Raw genomic sequence first — 25617 nt, forward strand, 5'->3', positions numbered from 1 at the left:
CTGCAGGTCCTACCTTTCAGAAAGTGGTTGATTTTCTGTTTCTAGAATTGCTGCTCTTCTTCTCTTTGATCTCCTGTTGGATTTGTAGGTGTTCAGAATGGTTTGATAAATTACTTAACTGATCTCCTGGTACCTGATATCATCTCAGCCTGCTATTCCTCTGACATCTTCCCTCACTTTCAATCTGCAGATGTCTTTAGGTCTTAAATTAGTTTCTTTTAGGCAGTATATAGATGGAGCTTTTTTTTTTAATTCAATCTGATACTCTATGTTTTCTGATATTAGCATTTAGTCCGTTTACATTCAGAGTGATTATTGAAAGATTTGAATTTATTGTCATTGTGTTACCTGTAGAGTTGGTATTTCTGCTGATGTTCTGTGTTCCTTTCTGGTCTTTGTGGTTTTTGGTCTTCCGTTCCCCACCCAACCTCAGAGTCCTCTTAATATTTCTTGCAGTGCTGGTTTAGTGTTCACAAACTCCTTAAGTTTTTGTTTGTATGGGAAACTCTTTCTCTTTCTTTCTAGCGAAATGACAGCCTACCAGACCAGTTTTCATCTCCCTTTATTTCTGGAAAGTTGAGTCTTTAACAAAGATATCAAGATATAACCAGGGGGAATCAAAATAACCTTCCTCACCCACATCAAGGATTTATATCCACTCTCCCATCTTTTTCTTCTGTCAGTGTTTCTGTGTATTTGTTTTTGTTCTGGTATTATATAAATCTTATTCTTGGGGTTCATTTTGTCTGGGTACTTTTTTTTTTTTCCTTGTCATTTACTTTATTTGGTCTTTTGTCTGTTTCTGTTTGTATACCTTATAAATCTTATTTTGGGGGCTCATTCTGGCTGGGTCTTCTCTTTTCTCTCTCTCTCTCTCTCTCTCTCTTTTTCTTTTTTTTTTCCTCCCCTTTTGGTGGTGACTTCTGATTGCTCAAAAGCATTCCAGGGTCCACCTTTCCTGGATTATGGTTGATATATTCTGCTATACATCCCCTTAATTACCTCTTACCAAAATGACGAGGAGGAGGAACACACAACAGAGGAAAAATTCAGAGAGTATGCCGTTTCCATCAGAACTATTGGATTTGGACATAAAAAGTATGTCAGAAAGGGAATTCAGGGTAACAATTACCCAGGCAATGGGTAGGTTAGAGAACACTATTAGTGACAACATAGAATCTCTAAGGGCAGAAGTGAAAGCCAATTGGGAAGAAGTTAAATATGCTATCAATGAGATCCAATCTAATCTAAATTCTCTAACAGGTAGGGTAACTGAAGCAGAAGATAGAACTAATGATCTGAGGACGAACTGATAGAGAAAAGGATCAGGAGAGGCATGGAAGAAAGAGCTTAGAAGCCACGAAAACAGAATTAGGGGAATAAAGAACACCATGAACTATTCCAACATCAGAATTATTGGGATCCCTGAGGGGGTGGAGAAAGAAAGAGGACTAGAAGATATAGTTGAACAAATTCTGGGGTAAAATTTTCCCAATCTGTGGAATGGAACCAGTGTTCATGTCCTAGAAGCAGAAAGAGCACTCCCCCCAAAATCAACAAATCTAGAAAGACCTCTTGGCACTTGATTGTGAGACTGATGAATCAAAATTTTAGACAAGAGCTTCTGAGGGCAGCTAGGGGGAAGAGAATCCTTACATACAGAGGAAGGTCCATCAGAATAACATCAGACTGTCCACAGAAATCTGGCGAACCAGAAAGGGCTGGCAAGGCATATTCAGGGAATTTAATGAGAAGAACCTGCAGCCAAGAATATGCTATTCAGCAAGGCTAACATTCAAAATGGATGTACAGATAAAGAGCTTCCAAGACCGGCAAGGTTTAAAAGAGTATGTGACCACCAAGCTGGCACTACAAGAAATATTAACGGGGGGGGGGGGGGGGGTTTAAAAAAAAAAAAAAAACCCAAAAGGGAACCAAACAGAAAATTACAAAGACAAACTATAGAAACAAGGACTTAACAGGCAACATGATGTTAATAAAAATGTATCTTTCAAATATCACCTCCAACCAGAATGGCCTAAAATGTCCACATAAAATAGCACAGGGTTGCAGATTGGATAAAACATCTGGACCCATCCATATGTTATGTACAAGAGACCAATTAGGAACCTAAGGATACATCCAGACTGAAATGAAGGGATGGAGAAGCATCTTTCATGCAAATAGGCCTCAATAGAAAGCTGGGGTAGCAATTCTCAAATCAGATATATTAGATTTTAAACTAAAGACTGTAGTCAGAGACAACGAAGGACACTACATCATTCTTAAAGCATTTATCCACCAAGAAGATCTAACCATTGTAAATATTTATGCCCTCAGTATGGGAGCAGCCAACTACATAAACCAACTGTTAATCAAGATAAAGAGTCATATTGGTATGAATAGTAGGGGATCTTAACATGCCACTCTCTGTAAAAGACAGATCATCCAAGCAGAAAATTAATAAAGAAACAAGAGCATTGAATGACACATTGGACCAAAAGGATCTCATAGATATATACAGAATATTCTACCATAAAGAAAACGAATCCACGTTCTTCTCAAATGCACATGGAACTTTGTCCAGAATAGACCACATACTGGGTCACAAATCAGGGCTCAACCAAAACCAAAAGACTGAGGTTATTTCCTGCATATTCTCAGACCACAATGTTTTGAAACTGGAACTTGACCACAAGAAAAAGTATGGAAGGAATTCAAACATTTGGAAGCTAAAGACCACCCTGCTTAAGAATGTTTGGATCAACCAGGAAGTCAAAGAAGAACTTAAATAATTCATGGAAATCAATGAGAATGAAGACACATTAGTCAAAACCTATGGGATATGGCAAAGGAAGTCCTAAGAGGGTAAATACATAGCCATCCAAGCCTTCCTCAAAAAACTGAAAAATCCAGAATACACCAGCTCTCTTTATACCTTAAAGAACTGGAAAATCAACAACAAATTAAACCAACCCCACACACAAGAAAGGAAATAATCAAGATTAGAGCCAAGATCAATGAGATAGAAACTAGAGATACAGTAGAACACATTAATGAAACTAGAAGCTTGTTCTTTGAAAGAATTAATAAGATTGGCCAAACTAATCCAAAAGAAAAGAGAGAGGACCCAAATTAATAAAATCATGAATGAAAAGTGAGAGATCATGACTAACACCAGGGGAAATAGAAACAATCATCAGAAATTATTATCAAAGTTTTATGTCAATAAGTTAAGAAACCTAGAAGAAACGGATGCATTCCTGGAAACCTATAAACTTCCAAAACTGAATCAGGAAGAAACTGACAACTTGAATAGACCAATATCTAGTGACAAGATTGAAGCAGTGATCAATAATCTCCCCCCAAAAACAAGAGCCCAGGACCTGATGGATTCCCTGGAGAATTCTACCAAACATACAGAGAAGAAATAATACCTATTTTCCTGAAGCTCTTTCAAAAAATAGAAACAGAAGGAAAACTTCCAGACTCTTTTTATGAAGGCAACATTACCCTGATCCCCAAACCAAGCAAAGACTCCACCAAAAAGGAGAATTTCAGACCAATATCCCTGATGAATATGGATGCCAAGATTCTCAACAAGATCCTAGCTAATAGAATCCAACAGTACAACCATGACCAGGTGGGATTTATCCATGAGATACAAGGGTGGTTCAACATTTGCAAATCAATCAATATGATAGAACAAATCAATAAGAGAGAACAATGACATTGTCCTCTCAATTGATGCAGAAAAAGCATTTGACAAGATACATCATCTATTCCTGATTAAAACAATTAAAAGTATAGGGATAGAGGGAACATTCCTCAACTTCATAAAATCCATCTATGAAAAACCCAAAGTGAATATCATTCTCAATGGGGAAAAGCTGACAGCCTTCCCTCTGAGATCAGGAACACAGCAAGGATGTCCACTCTCGCCACTGTTGTTCAACATAGTACTAGAAGTCCTAGCAACAGCAATCAGACAACAAAATGAAATAAAACGTATTCAAATTGGCAAAGAAGAAGCCAAACTCTCTCTCTTCGCAGATGACATGATACTTTTTATATGGAAAACCCAAAAAACTCCACCCCCAAACTAATAGAACTCATTCAGCAATTCAGTAATGTGGCAGGATACAAAATCAATGCACAGAAATCAGTTGCTTTCTTATACACCAACAATGAAAATATAGAAAGGGAAATTAGAGAATTGATTCCATGTATTATAGCACCAAGAACCATAACATACCTGGGAATAAACTGAACCTAAGTGTCAGGGATCTGTACTTGAGGAACTACAGAATACTCATGAAAGAAACTGAAGAAGATTCAAAAAATTGGAAGAGCTTCCCATGCTCATGGATCAGAAGAATAAACATTGTTAAAATGTCTATATTGGTTAGAGCAATCTGTAATTTCAATGCCATTCTGATAAAAATTCCACTGGCATTTTTCAAAGAGCTGGAACAAACACTCTTAAAATTTGTATGGAACCAGAAGAGACCCCGTATTGCTAAGGAAATGCTGAAAAAGAAAAACAAAACTGGGAGCATCACGTTGCCTGATTTCAAGCTTTACAACAAAGCTGTGATCACCAAGACAACATGGTACTGGCATAAATACAGACATATAGACCAGTGGAACAGAATAGAGAGCCCAAATATGGACCCTCAACTGTATGGTCAAATAATCTTCCACAAAGCAGGAAAAATATATATTGGGGGAAAAAAAAACAAAAAACAGAAAAAAACAGTCTCTTCAATAAATGGTGTTAGGAAAATTGGACAGCTATGTGTATAAGAATGAAACTTGACCATTCTCTTACACCATAAACAAAGATAAACTTGAAATGGAGAAAAGACCTTAATGTGAGGGAGGAATCTATCAAAATCCTAGAGGAGAACATAGGCAGTAACCTCTTTGACATTGGCCACAGCAACTTCTTTTAAGACATGGCTTCAAAGGCAAAAGAAACAAAAGTGAAAATAAACTCTTGGGACTTCATCAAGTTCAAAAGCTTCTGCACACCAAAGGAAATAGCAAAACCAGGAGGCTCCATGGAATGGGAGAAGATATTCGCAAATGACACTACAGACAGAGGACTCATATTCAATATATATAAAGAAGGCTTCAAACTCAACACACAAAACAGATAATCACATCAAAAAAATGGGCAGAAGACATGAACAGTCACTTCTCCAAAGAAGGCATAGAAATGGCTAACAGACACATGAAAAAATGTTCATCATTAACCTCCAGGGAGATTCAAATCAAAACCACATTGAGATACCACCTTACACCTGTTACAATGGCCAAAATTAATAAGACAATAAACAACAAGTGTTGGAGAGGATGTGGAGAAAGGGGAACCCTCTTACACTCTTGGTGTAAGGGGAATGCAAGTTGGTGCAGCCACTTTGGAAACAGAGTAGCTATTCCTTAAGAAATTAAAAACAGAGCTACCCTATGACCCTGCAATTATACTACTGGGTATTTACCTCAAAGGTACAGATGTAGTGAAAAGAAGGGCCATCTGTACCCCAATGTTCATAGCAGCAATGACCACAGTCGCCAAACTGTGGAAAGAACCAAGACACCCTTCAACAGATGAATGGATGAAGAAGATATGGTTGATATATACAATGGAATTTTATGCCTCCATCAGAAAGGATGAATACCCAACTTTTATATCAACATGGATGGGACTGGAGGAGATTATGCCTAGTGAAATAAGTCAAGCAGAGAGAGTCAATTATCATATGGTTTCACTTACTTGTGGAGCATAAGGAATAACACGGAGGACATTGGGAGATGGAGAGGAGAAGTGAGTTGGGGGAAATCAGAGGGGGAGACAAATCATGAGAGACTGTGGACTCTGAGAAACAAACTCAGGGTTTTGGTGGGAAGGGGTTGGGAGATTGGGCAAACCTGGTGATGGGTATTAAGGAGGGCAAGTATTGCATGGAACACTGGGAGTGGTTCATAAACAATGAATTTTGGAACACTGAAAAAAATATAATATAAACAGGATTCCATTAAAATACTAATAATAAATTAAAAATTAAAATAAAAATTCTTCTGTTGTATCCAAAACAAACACAAAAACAAAATATTAAACAAACAAAAAATCCAAATGAACTTGGGCCCTATTTCCCCTAGAGTTGAACCTTTGCAGCACTCTATGTAGACTTCATGCATGGAAAGGATTTGTGCTAGACTTCTGGGGAAGCTGCTCATTCCCAGGTGAACTTGCCCCAATGGATACGCACCTAAAGGGTACAGGGTGTCAAGCTTGGTGTAGTGGCTTTATTCTACACTTGGTGGCACTGTTTAGCTCATGGGGTCATTTAATGCTTGTGTGTGAGGGGTGAAAATGGCTGCACCTGGCTCTCTCATCTCCAGATCAAGAAGTTCATACCCCCCACTCTTCAGGATGCACTCACATGCATGCATATAATGACCCCTCCTGTGTCCCTGGTTTCTGTCAGATCTCTGCCTTCACCTTGTCTGTATCTGAGATGTCTGTCTGCCAAACAATGCTGCTCTCCCATGTTTTACCTCAGGTATAGCTGTGTTTCAAAGTCCCACATTTCACAGCTGCATGGACCTGCACTGATCCTCTAGGGAATGGTCTCCTTGTGCTGTGACCTATGCTAGCTTGTCCCAGAAAACAATCACCTGACCTTGCAGTGGTTCAGAGTTTATGCTAAATCTCAACAAACAGCTGGCACCAGGGTTTGCTATCCTTAGTCAGTGGCTTTGTTCCTACACTGGTGAACAGGGCAGCTCAATGATGCCAGCAGTCTTTTGTCCACATGGCAGCCATATCTCCTCTACCAGATTCACTCCAAGCAACAGAATTGCTTCTTCCTGTGCAACCCAGGGATCCTCAGACCATGCTGTGTGCTCCCAGGACTCTACCTTTCTTCTCCACCTGAGAACCACTGGACTCCCCAGGTGCGACCCTGGTGATGTCACAGACATCCAAAACTTCAGACTGAGCTCTGCTGCTTATTTAAAAAACAACAACAACAACAACAACAACAAAAAAACCAAACTGGTGGTATTGAAACCCTCTCCTTTTCCCCAGTCAGTGAGTTTGGGCAACAGTTTTCTTGTGCAGTCCCCTGTGCACGTTTTTACTCTTTTTTCCCCCCTCACTCTTTTTCCTTCTCTCTGACTATTGTATCCCTATTTAGGGCTTCTCCCCACTTCACCAAAACCTCTGCTCTTTTCTCCCACAATTCAACTCTCCACAGTTCCTAATTACCACAGGTCATTTTATTTTTTTGTAAAGGTGCAGCTTTGTTTGCTAAGACTTCTGATGTGTTTCTTGGGTGTTCAGAATGTTTTGATATTTATTTAGCTATGTTGGAGGGAAGAAGCAAGCTTAGGACCCTCCTATTCCTCTGCCACCTTAACTCCTTCTCTCCATATGCCTCTTCTGATCAAAATCTTGGGATGGCACCCACACAGTTAAGAGTAAAAGATTAAGCCCATAAATGGCCTACAAGGCCATTTGACCCAGCCCTCCATTATTTTCCAGAGCTTATTTCCAGTGCTTTCCCCCAAACTACTTTGCTGCACTAAGTCTTGCTGTTCCTTAAATACATAAGTCTCCCCTGCCCTAGTGTCTTTGTATTATTGTAAAAGCCACAAAATTTTGCCAGATATTTTTATTGTTAAATCTATCATCTTCTTTAAGATTTGTCAAGTAGTGCTTTAAAAAATATAACAATCAGGGGCACCTGGCTGGCTTAGTGGGTTAAAGCCTCTGCCTTCGGCTCAGGTCATAATCCCAGGGTCCTGGAATCGAGCCCCACATCTGGCTCTCTGCTCAGCGGGGAGCCTGCTTCCTCCTCTCTCTGTCTCTGCTTGCCTCTTTGCCTACTTGTCTGTGAAATAAATAAATAAAATCTTTAAAAAATATATATAACAATCATCTCAACCCTGGAATACCCAGTTTCCTTTATCATTATCTACCCTTTTTTCCCATAAAGATCACCTTGTGCCATACTATATATGTACTGCTCATTCTCTATTGTCTCTTATTAAACTAATAAACCATAAGTCTACAAATGTAGGACTTTTTATTTTATTAGTTCACTGAGAGATCCCAAGTGCTTGGGACATAGTGGTTGCTCCAATGATATTTAGTGCATAAATGAACAAAGTTTCCATGGCATACCTTTATTTATGTCATATTCTTTTTTAAAAAAATTGATTGATTGATTGATGGATTTTAGAGGGGGAAGGGGCAGGAAAAAAGCTAATATACAGCAGACTTCCCACTTGAATGTGGAACCTGATGTGGAGCTCAATCTCATGACCCTGAGATCATGACCTGAACCAAAACAAGAGTCAGATGCTTAACCTACTGGTCCACTCAGGCATTTCATTTATGTCATAGTTTTATGAACCTAATTCCACCAAATAATGATTCTTTAATTACTGTGTGTATGTGTATTTCATAATTTGCATTATTGCTTGTGTATTGTAATGGCGATGTTTTTCCTACACTGTGTGAAACCATGTTCAACAAAAAACCCTAGAGTTGACCAGTTTCACCAGCTAGCTGCATTATATACTTAAAAAAAAATTCTGTGGTGTGTTATAATTCATTTTTAGGGCTATTAATACTGTTTCTCATGGAATTTTGGCCAAAAATATATGTACTTTGACTCATGCCTTATTAAACTGAAATTGAAAAATGGTTTTCTATCTCTGTCTTCATCCTGTATCCTAATTTTCTACAGATTTTTCAAGTTGGTCTATGATCCTACACATAGTGGTCAGATGTACATTCTAGAATTAGAGGTCAGCTTATACCCCAGCCCTCCTTTACTAGTTGTATGTTCTTGGGTGAACTAATCAATAACTCTGTGCCTTAGTATCTATATCTGGAAATAAAAACAATAACTGTACATTTTGTGGGATTTTTTTAGGATTAAATAAAGCAATAAACATAAAACACTTCAGAGTGTCTGGCATAGAGTAAGTGCTACCATATTGTGTGTCACATTTCTGCTAGAGTATCTAATTCTTGCTCCTTTTTAAGTTCTTCTCATTAAGTTCCAATTTTTTCCCCTGATAGCACGTCTTCAAGGCAAACCTGTAAAAGGTTTGTCTTTAGATTTATAATAGTAGAATTTGCTTTCTATTTGATAATTTAAACAAATGTCACTTACACTTTTGTTACGATATTGGTCACTATCTCTCTCTCAAGCCTATGCCGTCTGGAGAGATTTTCTTTGGTGTCTATATATTTTCATCATAACTAATTTCCTTCAGATACTGCAGCTACAGACAGAGAATTTTAAATCTCACTGTTCAGTGGAGCCTTCTTTTTGAGTTTCAAAAGATACAAAAAGCGTCTCGATGCTGAAAAGTGTAGGCTCCTTAAAATCTCCTGTGGAGAATCACCAAGCTTCCTAGGTAGTTGTGACCAAAGGCATTATTGTTTAATTATATCGTACCCAATATCATAAGGTTACATTCATTGTAACCACACTGCTGTAATGGTTTGGGGGTTTCTGCAGTCCTTTCTTATGTGTGAGATGATTTTCATATGAACCGCCTTATTCAATGGTATCATTCCTCAGAAACTGACAGTTTCCTTATTAATGCCAGAGTATATTCTCTATAAGTAACCAAAATGCCCAAGAAATTTTCTGAAACAAAACTAATATATGATACTCTGGGTATTTTTTGTTGTTGTTGCTGTTGTTTTTGGTTTTAGCTTTGATTTTTTACTAAGTTCTTACATACATAAAGTACTTCTTTGCGATTATGAACAATGTTATGCAGAAGCCAGCTCATATGCTTGCAAATCTCTTATATATAAAGTCTAAATATACTCCTCTGAAGAAAATCTCTTCTCCACTTTACTCCATGTGTTCTCTGTCAGTTCTTGATTGCAAACAGACATTGGTTAAAACAGATTAAAGTGTAAAATCAGTTTATATACTCACAGTAATATAAGAAAAACTGGAGAACAAGTCTTGGAAAACAGAGACAAAGGAGGCCTTAAAAATCACAGATAAAGTAAAAATTAAGTTTCAGAAACATCGGGTTTTCACTGTTACTGAGCACCTGTATCTCTGACTTAACCACAGACAGGGCCAGCACTAGACGATAGAAGCTCCACAGGTTCTACTACAGTTGCTAGTTTTGGAAATGAGACCTCACCTTTACTGCTGATTCAGAGTTGATTCACTGTCCTCCATATTACATCTCATCAAAGTATTTCAATTCGAAGCCTTTGAATATGAGTTTGACTTGCTAAACAAGAGAGGCCTAAAAAACAAGTATCTGGTTTTTATTGCTTCTATAGTTGAAGGCAAATTTTACATAGCACTAAATTTATGAGGTGCCTAATTTCCCAAACATATGAAGGAGATCAAAATAGGTTGCTAAAATAATCAAACTTAATTCCATTTCTGCAAAATATTTTGCCAATAAAATTAATATTTTCAAATTAAATCAAGAGATATCTGCATCCTCATGTTCATTCCAGCATTATTCACAATAATGAAGATAAAGAAAAAACCTAAGTGTCCACTGATGAATAAGTGGATAAAGAAAATGTGGCACTTATATACAGTGGGATATTATCCAGCTATAAAAAAAGAAAGATTGTGACAACTTGGATGAACTTTGAGGGCATTATGCTAAGTGAAATAAGTCAGAAAAAAAAATGCTAGATGATCTCACTTACATAAGAGATCTAAAGAAGTTAATCTCACAGAAACAGAATAGATTAATGTTTGCCAAGGTCTGGGAGGTGAAGGAAATGGGAAGATGTTGGTTAAAAAATACAAATTTTCAGTTATAATAAGAACAAGTTTTGGAGATTTAATGTACAACATGGTGACTATAATTAACAATACTGTATTATATACTTGAAAGTTGTTAAGTAAGTAGAGCTTAAATGTGTTCATTACACACACACAGAAATAGTAGTAATATAAAATAATGAATGTATTGACTAATATTATAATGGAAATAATTTTGTAATATATATATATAAGCATCAAATTGTCACGTTATACATGTAATATGTAATCTTGATTACTACTAACCTAGCATCAGTTTCTAGTTGCACAGTGCCCTTTTAGGGGGATGAATCCACCCTTTTCTCATGCAGGCATGTTCCATAAGGGATTGATACTACACTCAACTCCAATTTGGGGTATGAATGTTGTAAAAGTGACCTCATCTCTGTTTCCTGAGAATAGTACAGGAAGGACATATACTATATATATATTTTTAAAAATCTGCTTTGAATTCTACGGAAGTTATAGTTTTAAGAGCCCCTGTAACCCACTATTGATAGACATGAGAAAAATGAATGTATCACCGATATCATAATTGCCAGTCATCCTGAAACCAAAATTAAAAAAAATAAAAAAGTTCTAGAATGAAATTGACAAAATAAAGGGGAAAATAAAATCACTGGAAAAATCTGTGCTCATGAAAATATTATCGAACTGCTGGATCAAACCAAAACAGAAACTTTTAGATTACAGTATATATGATAAAATACATTACCTTGTGACATAATTTAGTTTTAGTTGGATTCTCCATTGTTTTCAGCTCATAGAGCCGTAACAATTAGAGCAAATTAAAACATACATATACACAAGAGAAGATCATACTGTACATATGTTTGCAATATTTAAACCTTTTAAATTACTTTCCCAAATCTCAAAATAAATACATTAGTTAATTAATTGATTTAAAAAGGCATAGTTCCAGTTTTCATGAATTTTTAGTAATGCATAGTATGGATATATGCTATTTTATTTCTGCATGTCTTTATTAGTGGATGCCTAGAATATTCAGTGATTTGTTTTATCATTTTTGTTACTATAATATATGATGGAGTGGAACAATCTTGGCATGTCCCTTGTGAAATTATTTATTAACGCTGTAGGATCATTGCTAGAAGTATGACATGTAGGTCAACCAATATACATATTTTAAATGTTCAAATTTACAGCAACACTACCCTCCAGAAGTTTATAATGACTTACTTATATCTATCTGTGCATGAAAATACTTATTTCTCCACTTGCTCATTCAGGCTTGGTATTGAAAGTTTTGTTAAGCATTCCAATGTAAGAGGAGAAAAACACACTATCATTTTTTTTTCAGTTTTTATATCTCTCATTGTCTATACAAGCCATTGTAAACTTTTACATTTGTTTACCATCATTACTTCTTTTACATATTTTCTTTTTTATGGCTCTTATTCACTTGCTCCTTGAGGTATTCATCTTTTTTTCTTGTTCTGTGAGTGCTCAGTGCATGTTAATTATATTAACACTGTATTTCATGACTTGAAAATATTCTCCCTTTTGTGTGTAAATATATTTATTGTTGCCTTATATACATATATCTTTATGTGACTGAATCAATTAATCTTCCTTTTCTGTTTTTTTAGTTACTGTCAGTCTTAGTTTATTAAATTTTAATGTATCACTTTCCTTCTCTAAATTGTAATTCTCAACTGTTCTCAGTCCACTGGGCATTTAAATAAATGTGAAAATTCTCTATCATCCCAAGAAGATCAAGTGAACACTAAAAAAGCAAATGTTAATCACTGGAATTAACCTTGATGTATACCCCAGCATGCCTTGGTTTTAAAAGAATTATGAATGGACTGGTGTGTTTTGTTTATAAAATCATGATTATTTCATGCCATAACTAAGAAAACATTTATTTTGGTTTTAATTTATAATGTTTTAGTATCTTCATATCTTAAATCTATTTTAAAATATGCAAGTTTTGTTGTTGGGGAAATATACAATAATTTTGTGATTGTGGAAAGACAAGACTATTTATATGTATCACATATAAAACATGCTTTAAGTAAATCATTTGCAAACTATAATTCAAAGTAACATAATTTTCAATCCTGTATGATGACCTTATATGCATTTTCTGTTATATTTTATATCATCTTCACATAATTCTTACCAGATACACAAAGTTGTCTCCATCTTAAAAAACATTTTCCATCAGTTTATATAGTTAATATCACAATCTTGATAAGTATAATAACATATCAACATAAGAGTCTAATCTGTGAGTAAGCATCACTTGTAGTTATATAATATTTTCTTGCATTAAAAGAATCAAAGAGGAAATTATTCAAACCTACTTAAGTTTATTTTAAATGAATAGAATAGAAAATAGAAATTTTAAGGTTAGGATGGAAATAATGTGGCATTAACTTTATAAATTTATTCTAAGAAACAAAAAGGATTTTTTATTATTAATTATGTGAAATCATTGGGATTATTGCCTTATTATGAATGAGGTATCTTAAAAATAAACTGGTTATTGATGCCAAACACTATTTTTTACTGCTAATCCAACTTCTCCATAGGTCAGGCAACTACCCATACATTCCACATACCAGTACTGACTATTTTTTGTGTGGTAAGTACTGCCTAAATTTTCATGAGATCAAAATGTGTCATTCAGCCATGACATGTATAACAGTTTAGAAGTCCCATCAGCACAAAATAAGAGTTAAACAAACTGAAAAACAGTTTTTCTTAGACTCATCAGAAAATTGAGGTTGCAATGTAACCACTACTTCAAAATCTGGAGAAATGGGCAACTTAAGAGAAACACAGCTAACCTAGAGCAGAAGCTACCATAACCATAAACTGGAAAGAACATTTAAATAATAATTTTGATCAATGGATGGAAGCCATATTTGGACAATTTTGGGAGTAAGAAACTCCTGGTGGGATGCAGTCTTGGTGGAAACTCACATTTTTGGGGGGTTTATCTCCAGGAACCTGTAAGTTTCTTACATTAAGGGACTTAAGAAAACATAACTCTTATCATTGCCAAGGAGAAAAGTAACCATTATGAAATATACCTAACATGGACTTCATTAAAAAACTTACTCTCCAGTGAAAAAATTTACCAGTACTTTATCTCATGGAGACAGAAGTGTAATTATCAAACACAAGCACACACTAGCCTTCCAATCTTATATTAAGTGAGAGGAAAAAAACAAAAGAAAACAAAAGGTTAGAAACACTTATGAAAGTCACAATCAAGGAACACAAGTCCACTTAAAGATTAAGAATTACCTAGAAGAAAAATTGTAGTATACTTACCTTTCCAATTCCTTATGACTACTTAACAGGGCTCCAAAATAATAACAGAATTATAATTGGAAATAATGCAAGGCACAAACTATACTTAAAAAGAAGTTACTGGGGAAAAACAAAAACAACAAAGGAGGTACAAATAAAGACACTGGAGAAATTTGAAGTCTCTGACACCTACCATTATAGCAAACACTAAATACAGCCCAACTTCTGACCAGATTAATATAAACTTCACACTAAAAACATATTTGCCTCAATTCCTATTATCTGATATACTGTATCCAGCTTTCAACAAAACATTATATGTGATGATAAAAGTCAGAAAATAGTACACAATGAAAATACAAGGCAAGCATCAGAACTAGACTCAGATATGGGGCAAATTTTGGAATGATCAGAGAGAGATTTTAAAATAACTGTGTTGATGTGTTAATGACTTTAATGTAAAGGTAGACAAACAAGAACTCATGTATCTTATAAATAGAGAGATGGAAACTCTAGAAGGAATCAAAATGAACTGATTAATAAATAAAAAATGCAGTGACAGAGAAAAAGAATGCCTTGTTACCTCATCAGTAAACTAAACACAGCTGAGGGGGGAGAAAAAAGGAAAAGAAAAGAAACAAAAAAGGAGAAAATCAGTGAACAGAAACTTCCCCAAACTCGAATGCAAAGAAAAAAGAATTTTATTTATTTATTTATTTTAAAGATTTTATTTATTTATTTGACAGAGAGAGAGATCACAAGTAGGCAGAGAGGCAGGCAGAGGGAGAGAGGAAGCAGGATCCCTGCTGGGCATAGAGCCCAACTCGGGGCTGGATCCCAGACCCTGAAATCCCAGGACCCTGAGATCATGACCTGAGCCAAAGGCAGAGGCTTAACCCTCTGGCGCCCCAGAAAAAAGAATTTTAAAAAACTAAATAATGTAGGACAAATGTGAAAGTTGTAACTTGTATGTACTGGAATTATCAAAAAGAGAAGAAAGTGACAATAGAGAAGGTAAATATTTGAACTAAGCTAAGAATTTTCTAAATGGCTAAATTTTCCAAAATTAGTGACAGACACCAAACTATAGATACAGGAGGCTCAATAAGAACCATGCAGGTATAAGTACCAAAAATCTGCATCTAGGAATATCATATTCAAACTACAAAAAACCAAAGACAAATAGGAAAAACAAACAAACAAACAAAAAAAAACCCAAAACACCTTGTCTATAAAGGAGCAAGGATAAGAATTAAATAAGAGTTCTCTTTAGAAACCATGCATATAAGAAAAGAATTCAATGAAATATTTAAAGTGTGAAAAAGTAAAAAACCAATCTAGAATTGTATATCCTGCAAAATTATCCTTTAAGAAACAAAGGAAAAACAAAGAGCTTCTTAGACAAACAAAAATTGAAAAAATTGAATCTCGTCAGATTTGTTCTGTGAAAAATGGCAAAGGAAGTTCTTCAGAAAGGAGGAAATGATAAAGGTCAGAAAATTAGATCTATATTTTACAAAGTAAAAGCAATTTAAACAAATAAATGAAGGTAAAAATGTTACACTGTATTTGATTACTCTTTTTATTGAAGTATAATTAACATGCAATGTTATATTAGTTTCATGTGTACACACTTCTATACATTATTGAGTACTCACTATGATAAATATAGTTACCATTGGTCACCAGCAATGTTATTACAGTATCATTGACTATATTCCCTTTACAGTACGTTTTCATCTTAATGACTTTTTAATTTAATTTTTTAAAAGATTTTATGTATTTATTTGAGAGAAAGAAAGAGAGTGAGTAAGAGAGAACACAAGCAGGGGGAGGCACAGAGAGTGAGGAAAAAGCAGGCTCCCTGCTGATTAGGGAACCAGATGTGGGGCTCGATCCCAGGACCCTGAGACCATATCCTGAGGTGAAGGCAGAGGCTTAACCCACTGAGCCACCCAGGCGCCCCTTAGGGACACATTCTTAAGTCAAAAAAGCCAACCTGAAAGGATATTTATTGCTTAATTTCAGTATAACATTCTGGAAAAGACAAAACTATGAACAGTTAAAATTGGTACTTGCCTAGGGTTCAGGATGGATGATTGACTAGGAAAAGCATGGGGGATTGTTATGGCAGTGAAATTATTATGTATGGTACTCTAATGACGCATACATGACATTACGGTAGTTTTTAAAACTCATAGAAACTTAGAGCACAAGAAATGAACTTTACAAATACATGCAAATTAAAAAATTCTTTAGGAGGTTTGGAGGTCCTAGAAAGAAATGGAGGCTCTAACAAGAGAATATAAGTGTATCAGAAATGTATGAAGCAATTTCAGTGAAAGAGATGGGAGATAAAGGTGCTGATCTGAGTAACTTTGGAAATGGGTGGAGTGTTTAAGACTCAAAACAATAGGAAATGCACATAAACACTGTACTTTCACTGATAAATTTTTTTCCCAAGGGGCTAGAGATTGAGATTATGATACTGCAATACATGTATATTGGAGTCAAACAATTGACTTGTATGGTGTGAGGTGGCAGTCAGGATTTTATAGTTAGAGTGGAAATTTACAGTTGAGAAAAGATGATCCCTGTGGTAATAAATTAGGGATGAAAGCATAAAAATAAACTCATGTTAAGCTTAATATAGGTTTGAATGTTTACACATAGAAATATTTATAAAAATGTGTATTAACAGGCATTTTCTGCCCACATATATTTCTTGTTTTGTTCACTGAGAGGTTCTAGAAACAATATCCCAGTAATGATGAACACACCTGGCACTTAGATCTTGATTTCCAACACCACCTACCATTAAAAGGGGAAAAAGGAAAAAAAAAAAAAAAGGAATCAGGGTTCCTTGGAGATATATCTAACATCAAAATTGGACAGAAAATATACAAGATGAGCCCAGAGCATCTGAACGTGTAAGAAAGTTTTTCCAAAACTTTGATACTAAAAACAAGTTAATTTTATCAGTAAAATTAAGTAACATTATTAATACAAAGTATAAAATAATATCATAGAGAAATAAAAAATAATACTGAGGCTATGCCTTCTATCTTTCAGAAGACTCCCAAATAATTTGTGGAGATAATCTGTCCTTAAGTAGCAGGAGCATAACTCTCCATTCTTTAAATGTGGGCTATACATGCATAGCCCAAAGAAGATACCATAGAAGGAGAGAAAAAGAGTATTTTCTCCTGAGGCAAGGGAAACAAAAGCAAAAATGAACTATCTAGACTTCATCAAGATAAAAAAGCTTCTGCACAGCAATGGAAATAATCAACAAAATTAAAGGCAACCTACTGAATGGGAGAAGATATTTTCAAATGACATACGTGATAAAGAGTTAGTATCCACAATCTGTAAACAAACTCAACAACGAATAAACAAATGATCTGATTAAAAAATGGGCAGAGGACATGAATAGACATTTTTCCAAAGAAGACATACACCTAGCTAACAGACACATGAAAAGATGCTCAACATCACTGATCATTAGGGAAGTAAGAATCAAAATACAATGAGATATCACCTCACTCTTGTCAAAATGGCTACAATTAACAACACAGGAAGCAACATATGTTGACAAGGATGTGGAGAAAGGGGAACCCTCTTACACTGTTGGTGGGAATGCAAACTGGTACAGCTACTTTGGAAAACAGTATGGAGGTTCCTCAAAAAGTTTAAAATTGAACTACCCTATGACCCAGAAATTGTACTACTAGGTATTTACCCAAAAGATACAAAAATATTGATTCAAAGGGATACATACATCCTGTTTATAGCAGCATTATCAACAATAGCCAAATTATGGAAAGAGCCCAAATGTCCATCTACTGATGAATGGATAAAGAAGAAGTGCTATGCATATGTGTGTGTGTATGTAGATAGATGTATGTATATATATACACACATGTATATAATATATATAATGGGATATTACTCAGCTATCAAAGAGAATGAAATCTTGCCATTTGCAATGACATAGATGGAGCTAGAGTGTATTATGCTAAGTGAAAGATGTCAGTCAGAGAAAGGTAAATACCATATGATTTCACACATACATGGAATTTAAGAAACTAACAGATGAACATATGGGAATAAAAAGAGGCAAACTATAAAACAGGCTCATAACTATGGAGAACAAACAGGGTTGCTGGAGGGAAGGGATGCAAAGGGATCAGCCAAATGGGTCATGGATATTAAGGAGGGAACTTGTTGTGAGCACTGGGTATTATATGTAAGTGATGAATCACTAAATTCTACTCTTGAAACTAATATTATGCTGTATGTTAACTAATTGGAATTTAAATCAAAACTTGAAATAAATAAATAATAAATAAATAAACATTTTTTGTAAAGTAAGTTTGCATTATTCCATTAAGTTTGCTATAAAAGTTTCTCAGCCAGATGGTTAAGGTCAACATAAAGAGTGATAAGTCATGTTATTAGGATCCTTGATCAAACGTGAAAAAAAAAATAGTACTTTACCTCTGTGACCTTCCTCCCCAAACCCATAATCCCAGTGTAATTATGAGAAAAAATATCAAACAAATTTCAACAAAGATGCAGCCTACAAAATACTTGACCAGGACCCCTCAAAACCCTAAGTTCATCAAAAAACAAGGAAGTTCTGAGAAACTATCACCATTAAGAAAAGCCTAAGGACACATAAAAAATTAAATTAGTAAGGTATCGTAGATGGGATCCTGAAACAGAAAATGACACCAAGTAAAAACTAAAGAATCTGGATAAGCTATGACTTTAGATAATATCAATATAAGTTCATTAATTGTAAAAACTGTACCATTATATTTTAAAATGTTAGTAACAAAGGAAACTCAATGAGAAGATACATGGGGATATTGTAGTATTTCCTCAATTGTTCTGTAAATCTAAAACCGTTTCAAAAAAATAAAGTTTATTTTAAAAAAAATGTAAAGATCCTTGGTGGTGGGTATTAAGGAGGGCACGTATTACATGGAGCACTGGGTGTGGTGCATAAACAATGAATCTTGGAACACTGAAAAAAAAAACAACAGAACAAAACAAAGCAAAACAAAAATACAAAAAACACAAAATGTAAGGATCAACTGTCTCACAAAAATTGAAGTTTTTTTTTTTTTAATGTAAAGATCAACTGTCTTTTATTAAGGAGTTCAAATTCAATGAAGTTATTTTTATTTACCTCATAGTTGTGTCTAATATAAGCCAATTCTCTGTTGCTTCTTAAACTCTTTAGTCTAGTGTATTTTGTATTAAAAACTGAAAGTAATAAAAAGCTGACCTTTTAAAAATTACCACTATTTCTGATAAGAGAACCAACCATATACTACATTTGTGATAATCTTTTATACTTTTTTTTCTCAAAAATTGTTATTTTTTCTTACTCAAAATTTGTCTTTTAGTATTTCACTCCCCTACAGTTTCGAAATGTTCTAAGCCTGAAGATTTGGAAACCATACGCCTATATTATTTCATTGTATTATATAGGGAAAATTGTTACTTTTTAAAAAAGATTTTATTTATTTATTTGACAGACAGAGATCACAAGTAGGCAGAGAGGCAGGCAGAGAGAGAGGGGGAAGCAGGCTCTCTGCTGAGCAGAGTGCCTGATACAGGGCTTGATTCCAGGACCCTGAGATCATGACCTGAGCCAAAGGCAGAGGCTTAGCCCACTGAGCCACACAGGCACCTCTGTTACTATTTTCTTTTTTTTTTTCTTTTCTTTCTTTCTTTTTTTTTTTTTTAAAGATTTTATTTATTTATTTGACAGAGAGAGATCACAAGTAGGCAGAGAGGCAGGCAGAGAGAGAGGAGGAAGCAGTCTCCCTGCTGAGTAGAGAGCCGGATTCGGGGCTTGATCCCAGGACCCTGGGACCATGACCTGAGCTGAAGGCAGAGGCTTTAACTCACTGAGCCACCCAGGCACCCCTACTATTTTCTTTTTAAGGAAAAAGTTACTTCCACTTTCAAAAGCTTAGTATCATGGAAGAAATACATTAAAAAAAAAAAAACAGTCTTCAGAAGGAAGTGGCCACTGGTTCCAGTTATCTTCTACAAAAGGAGCTATACGAAAAAGTATAGACCATGAGGACAGTAAGCTCATGTCTTCAAAGTCTACTTATAGATCTATATGTAACAAGTGATCCCTCTTTCTCTCTCTCTCTGTTCATCCATCATCTATCATCTGAAAGAGAGCGTGAATTAAAACTTTTTTATCCTACCTGTTATGATATGTCTTGCTATATATTTTACTACCTGCATATTTACTTTTACTGTCTGTAGTAGAATACATTTTTATGCAATTTTCATCTCCTGGTATTTACTATGTAACTGATATAATATCACTATTTTTCTCTCTCTTTATTAAAACTATGTAGCATTTGTAAATTATATAAATCATTTCAACATAAAAGTAATAATTCTAGAGTTTTCTTAAAAATATGTAATATTAAAGGAATAACTCAAATGGACCACATAAAAGTTAAATATTCTTATAGGCCATATAATTATTAATTATGGCAGTATGACTTTTATGAATTTAATAAGAGATATTGAACCCAAATTCATATACTCCAGTTAGTCTATTAAGTGAGATATTTTGGTTTAAAAATGTTTTCACATTCTTCAAAACGTATCTCAAGTTTTTATAAGTATGATTTTCCATTCTGTTATCACACTGGTACTCATGCTTGTAATTTTATATGCTTGCTTGACAAAGTGTACACTCTCCCATGGTTATGAAAGGGCATTAAATATATCATATATATGTGTCTATTTATTTTTTAAAAAGGAAGTATTTATAAAATTAGTTTTTTTAGGGCACCTGGGTGGCTCAGTGGGTTAAAGCCTCTGCCTTTGGCTCAGGTCATGATCCCGGGGTACTGGGATCAAGCCCCACATCGGGCTCTCTGCTCAGCAGGGAGCCTGCTTCCTCCTCTCTCTCTGCCTGCCTCTACTTGTGATCTCTGTCAAATAAATAAATAAAAATATAAAAAAATAGTTTTCTTAGATGTTGTGGCTTATAAATTTGGAAGAAAAGACAAAAAGTGAAAACTTCCAGAAAGCAAACTACAATTTGAAGACTGCTCCTCTAATTGATGAGGTATGAAAATCAAGAATACACATAGAATACAGATTAAAAATAAACAGGTGACTTTTTTTAAATGTGTACTGACTTTTTATCTTCTAAATAAACCCCATTTTGAGCTAATATATAATTTTCAATAGGCAAGAAGTTCCAGGATAGAAAAGTCCTAGGCATTTAGGAAAATAATGCAACCTTAGATTTATTTTATCTCAATCTTATCTTAATCTTAATCTTGTTTTATCTTAATCTTATCTTATCATTTTATCTTATTTATTCTGAGAGAGACTAAGAGAGCTTGAGCAAGGGGAGGGGCAGAAGGAGAGGGAGAAGGATAAGCAGACTCCTCATCGAGCAGGGAGCAGATGTGGGACTCAATTCCAGGACCCTGAGATCATGATCTGAGCCAGTCAGACAGATAGCCGATTAAGCCACCCAGGCACCCCACAACCTTAGATATTTTTAATCAAATAATTGAATATATTAATTATTTTGCCCCTTAATAATAAGTTATCCCCTTATTTATCAAAATACATATCTGAAGCATGACTATAACTGGGCACTGCATACAAGAATGAGACATAGTCCTTGTCCTTATGCTTAGAGACTCAGAAGACTCTGTGTAACCAGTTTCTTATTTGAAAATAACAGAAACCAAATCCAGTTTACTCTGCAGCAATGAATTTTATTTAAAACATATGCTATAGCTCAAATAATGTTTGGGAAATGGGCAGGAGCAAAAAGTGGCCAGGCAGCCTGATCTACATACAATGCATACTAAAATAAATGTCAGGTTAGGATGCCATCATCATAGTGATGAAGTTCTAGAACCTAGGTGAGGTTCAGTGGGCTGAGGTCTGGAGCCGATGACCAAGAAAGAATTCTTGAGACATCTTTGGTGCAAAATGGTGGTTTATTAAAGCACAGGGACAGGATCCGTGGGCAGGAAGAGGGGCTGCCCCTGGTTGTGAGGGATGGCAGGTTATGTACCTTGTGGCTGGGGGAAGGTGAGGGGAAGGGAGGTTTCAACAGAGTTTTCATATGTTAAAGAGGGCCTACAAGGTGCCAAGATATCGGAGGCCTACTGGAGGCCTTGCCCTTGCGGCTTGATCGATGTTGTCTTTAGGCCAGCCATTAACATCAAGATAGTTGGGAGATTCTTGGTGGGATATCACAATCCTGCTACCAATCGTCTTTGTTAGTGAGATTTAGGTTTAGAAGAGATTTAACTATATTTACATTCCCCTCTACCTCAGCCTACTTCAGTTTTGTTTATGGTGGGGAGGGAGACATTAGGGCTTGAGGAACTGAGTTATTTGCCTCTGGAAATTTGTGCTATTGATAAGGTAACTTCTTTGTTTGTAATTCTCTGGGACATTTGTAAACCAAGGGAGACTCCTGTCTTGCAGGATTGTGATCTCTGCAAGTTAACTATTTGTTTCTTGTTTATGGCAGTCAGGGGTGCCTGAAGAATGTCGCACATTACTGAGGGGAGCGGGTGGAGAGGGGATGCAGGGTGCCAGCTTTTGCTTTGTCTTCAGCCAGCCTCCCGCTCCTTCATCAATAGCTGCTGAAGACTGAGAACCATGCTTTGCATTATCCGCCTCCCCTCTCTCCAATCTGGATGCTGTCTCCAGTATTGCTGGTACTCCTGGTACAGCTGGTACTGGACATTGGGTGTTCCTCATGATCAAATGAGCATTAAAGAACCCCACATTTTTTTGCATCAATCTTTCCGAGTTAAATTCAGATCGATAGGATTATCCTTGATTTAATTCTCTTTCTCTCTCACTCCACATCTAATCTTCAGGAAATCCTGTTGTCTCTTACTTCCGAATGTGTGCAGAATCCAGCCACATTTCCCTATTTCCACTGTATCCCAAACCCAGTATGCTGTGATTTCTTGCCTAGATTGCGGTAAATATCTTAAATGGTCTTTTTGTTTTTATACTTGATACTCTGCTGTCTATCCCCAATGGTACATCTGGAGTGATCCTTTTTTTTTTTTTAAAGATTTTATTTATTTATTTGACAGACAGAGATCTCAAGTAGGCAAACAAGCAGGCAGAGGGAGAGGGGGAAGCGGGCTCCCTGCTGAGCAGAGAGCCCAGATGTGGGGCTTGATCCCAGGACCCTGAGATCATGACCTTAGGAGAAGGCAGAGGCTTTAACCCACTGAGTCACCCAGGTGCCCCTGGAGTGATACCAAAACAAATCATGTCACTCTTCTCAAACTCTTCAAAGTCTTGCTATTTCACTCAGAGAAAATGAAATTCTTGGCAAATCTCAGTGAATAGCTGAGTACAGTGGCCTAAATAATCTGGCCTCTTGCTGATTCCTCATCCTGCTTCAGTTCTGCTGGCCTCCTTGCCATTACTGCATAAATGCCGGTAGAGCCTCTCAGTCGTCTCTCAGCCAAAATGTTCTTCCTCACATACCCACATGACTAACTTGATCTTTTTCTTCAAGTCTCTCCTGACTACCTCATTTGGAAATTCAATATGCCCTCTTCCCATGACATTCCCAATCCACTCACCCACTACATTTTATCTCATGGAACACATCAAATAGCAATTACTCTTTTACATATATTTTTCTATTATTTGCCTCTCCTCTTTTCCATCAATAAACAAAGAAACAAACAAAAATAAATAAATAAATAATTTAAAAAATAAATAAAATAACCTACACTAGGATAGATATTAATAGGGAGAGGGAAGGGTGAATAAGCAGGTCACAGATTTTTAGAGCAGTTAATCTATTCCATATGATACTATAATGGTGGCTATGTGTACATTATAAGTTTGTCATAACCCTTAGAAAATGCAGCACCAAGAATGAACCCTAATGTAAACTATGGGCTTTGGGTGGTACAAATGTACCACCCTGGTGTAAGATTGCTAGTGAGAGAGGCTATATAAGGGGTAAGGGGGATATGAGAGCTTCATGTATTTTCTATTCAATTTTGTTGTGAACCTGAAGCTGCTTAAAAAAAAAAAGTCTATTTAAAAAATCTAAATTAGAAGAAATAATTAGCATAAATACAATGGAAAATATGTTAATATCTAGAATATATCCAGATCTTCTAAGTAAAATTAAAAATATAAACTCAATAAAAAAATAGGACAAGGCATAAGAAGAAATTCCAAGAGAAAACACGATTGAATATAAAATATCCCATATCTCAAAAAGAAAATGTGAATTGATTGTACATTTTCTAATGTCATTCACACATATTGATAATAATATTCATAATAATCATAATAATTAATTGAAAAATCCATTGAGAAATAATACCTAGCTTACATTTCTGGTAATGTCTAAAATGATACAGCTGTTTGACATAATAGTGTCACAATATCTACAGACTTTCTTCACAGTATATGTTTAAAATTCCTTAAAATATCTTGGTATTTCTCTTTTCCTAGGTGTAGTTACCTTGGTCGCACTGAGTAAAGGCTAAGGGGAAGAAACAAAGTTCATACATCAGAAATTATTATAGGAGAGTCTCATAAGGATATCTGTTATGTAATCAGAATTCCCCCATCTATACTCACTAGATTTTTTTTTTAAGATTTTATTTATTTATTTGACAGACAGAGATCACAAGTAGGCAGAGAGATCTCTGAGATAGGGGCGGGGGAAGCAGGCTTCCTGCTGAGCAGAAAGCCCAATGTAGGGCTCCATCCCAGGACCCTGGGATCAGCCCCTGAGCAGAAGGCAGAGGCTTAACTCACTGAGCCACCCAGGTGCCCCAGACACTCCCCAGATTTTTTATAATGTAAATTGCTAAAATAAAACACTGAAAATCTTTTGGTTTAATGCCTCTTTTCAAAGTTGTCTTTAAATTGACAATCACTAGAGAATTTGAAGCTAATTCAATGTTTCTCAAACTTGGCTACGTTTCAAAATCAGCTGGGAGGATTTAAATTTTCCTGATGCCCAGACCATTTCCCAAACTAATTGTATTGATATTCTTGGGGAGGAACTCTGGAAGAAATCTTTAAAAATCTTGATCTTAAAAAATCAGGATGTTTTAAACTTCCGAAGTGATTTCAATGTACAAACAGGTTGAAAAAATGCTCCTTTGGGTAGATACTAAAGATGTGTGGTAGATGAGGAATGAAGTAGGCTAACTGATGGCCCTCCAGAAGATGTCTCCAGGTTCTAATCCTCAGAGCCTGTGACTATTACCTCATACTGTGAAAAAAAAAGTGAATATTGCCTCCCATATATGAATTATGTTCTCTCACTTTCTTGTTTGACAGAATATCTGTTTTTTTCTGCTGCATGTGTGTTTAACCCTTTTGAACAGCAGGGCCTCCTTTTGGCTCAGCTGTTCCTGCTAAAGTTGACCAGAAGCAACTGAAAACCTGTTGGGTGTGGGAGTGA

The sequence above is a fragment of the Enhydra lutris genome, unplaced genomic scaffold (genome assembly GCF_002288905.1).
Source record: "Enhydra lutris kenyoni isolate GAN:26980312 unplaced genomic scaffold, ASM228890v2 scaffoldscaffold2, whole genome shotgun sequence".
NCBI classification, from domain to species: Eukaryota; Metazoa; Chordata; class Mammalia; order Carnivora; family Mustelidae; genus Enhydra; species Enhydra lutris.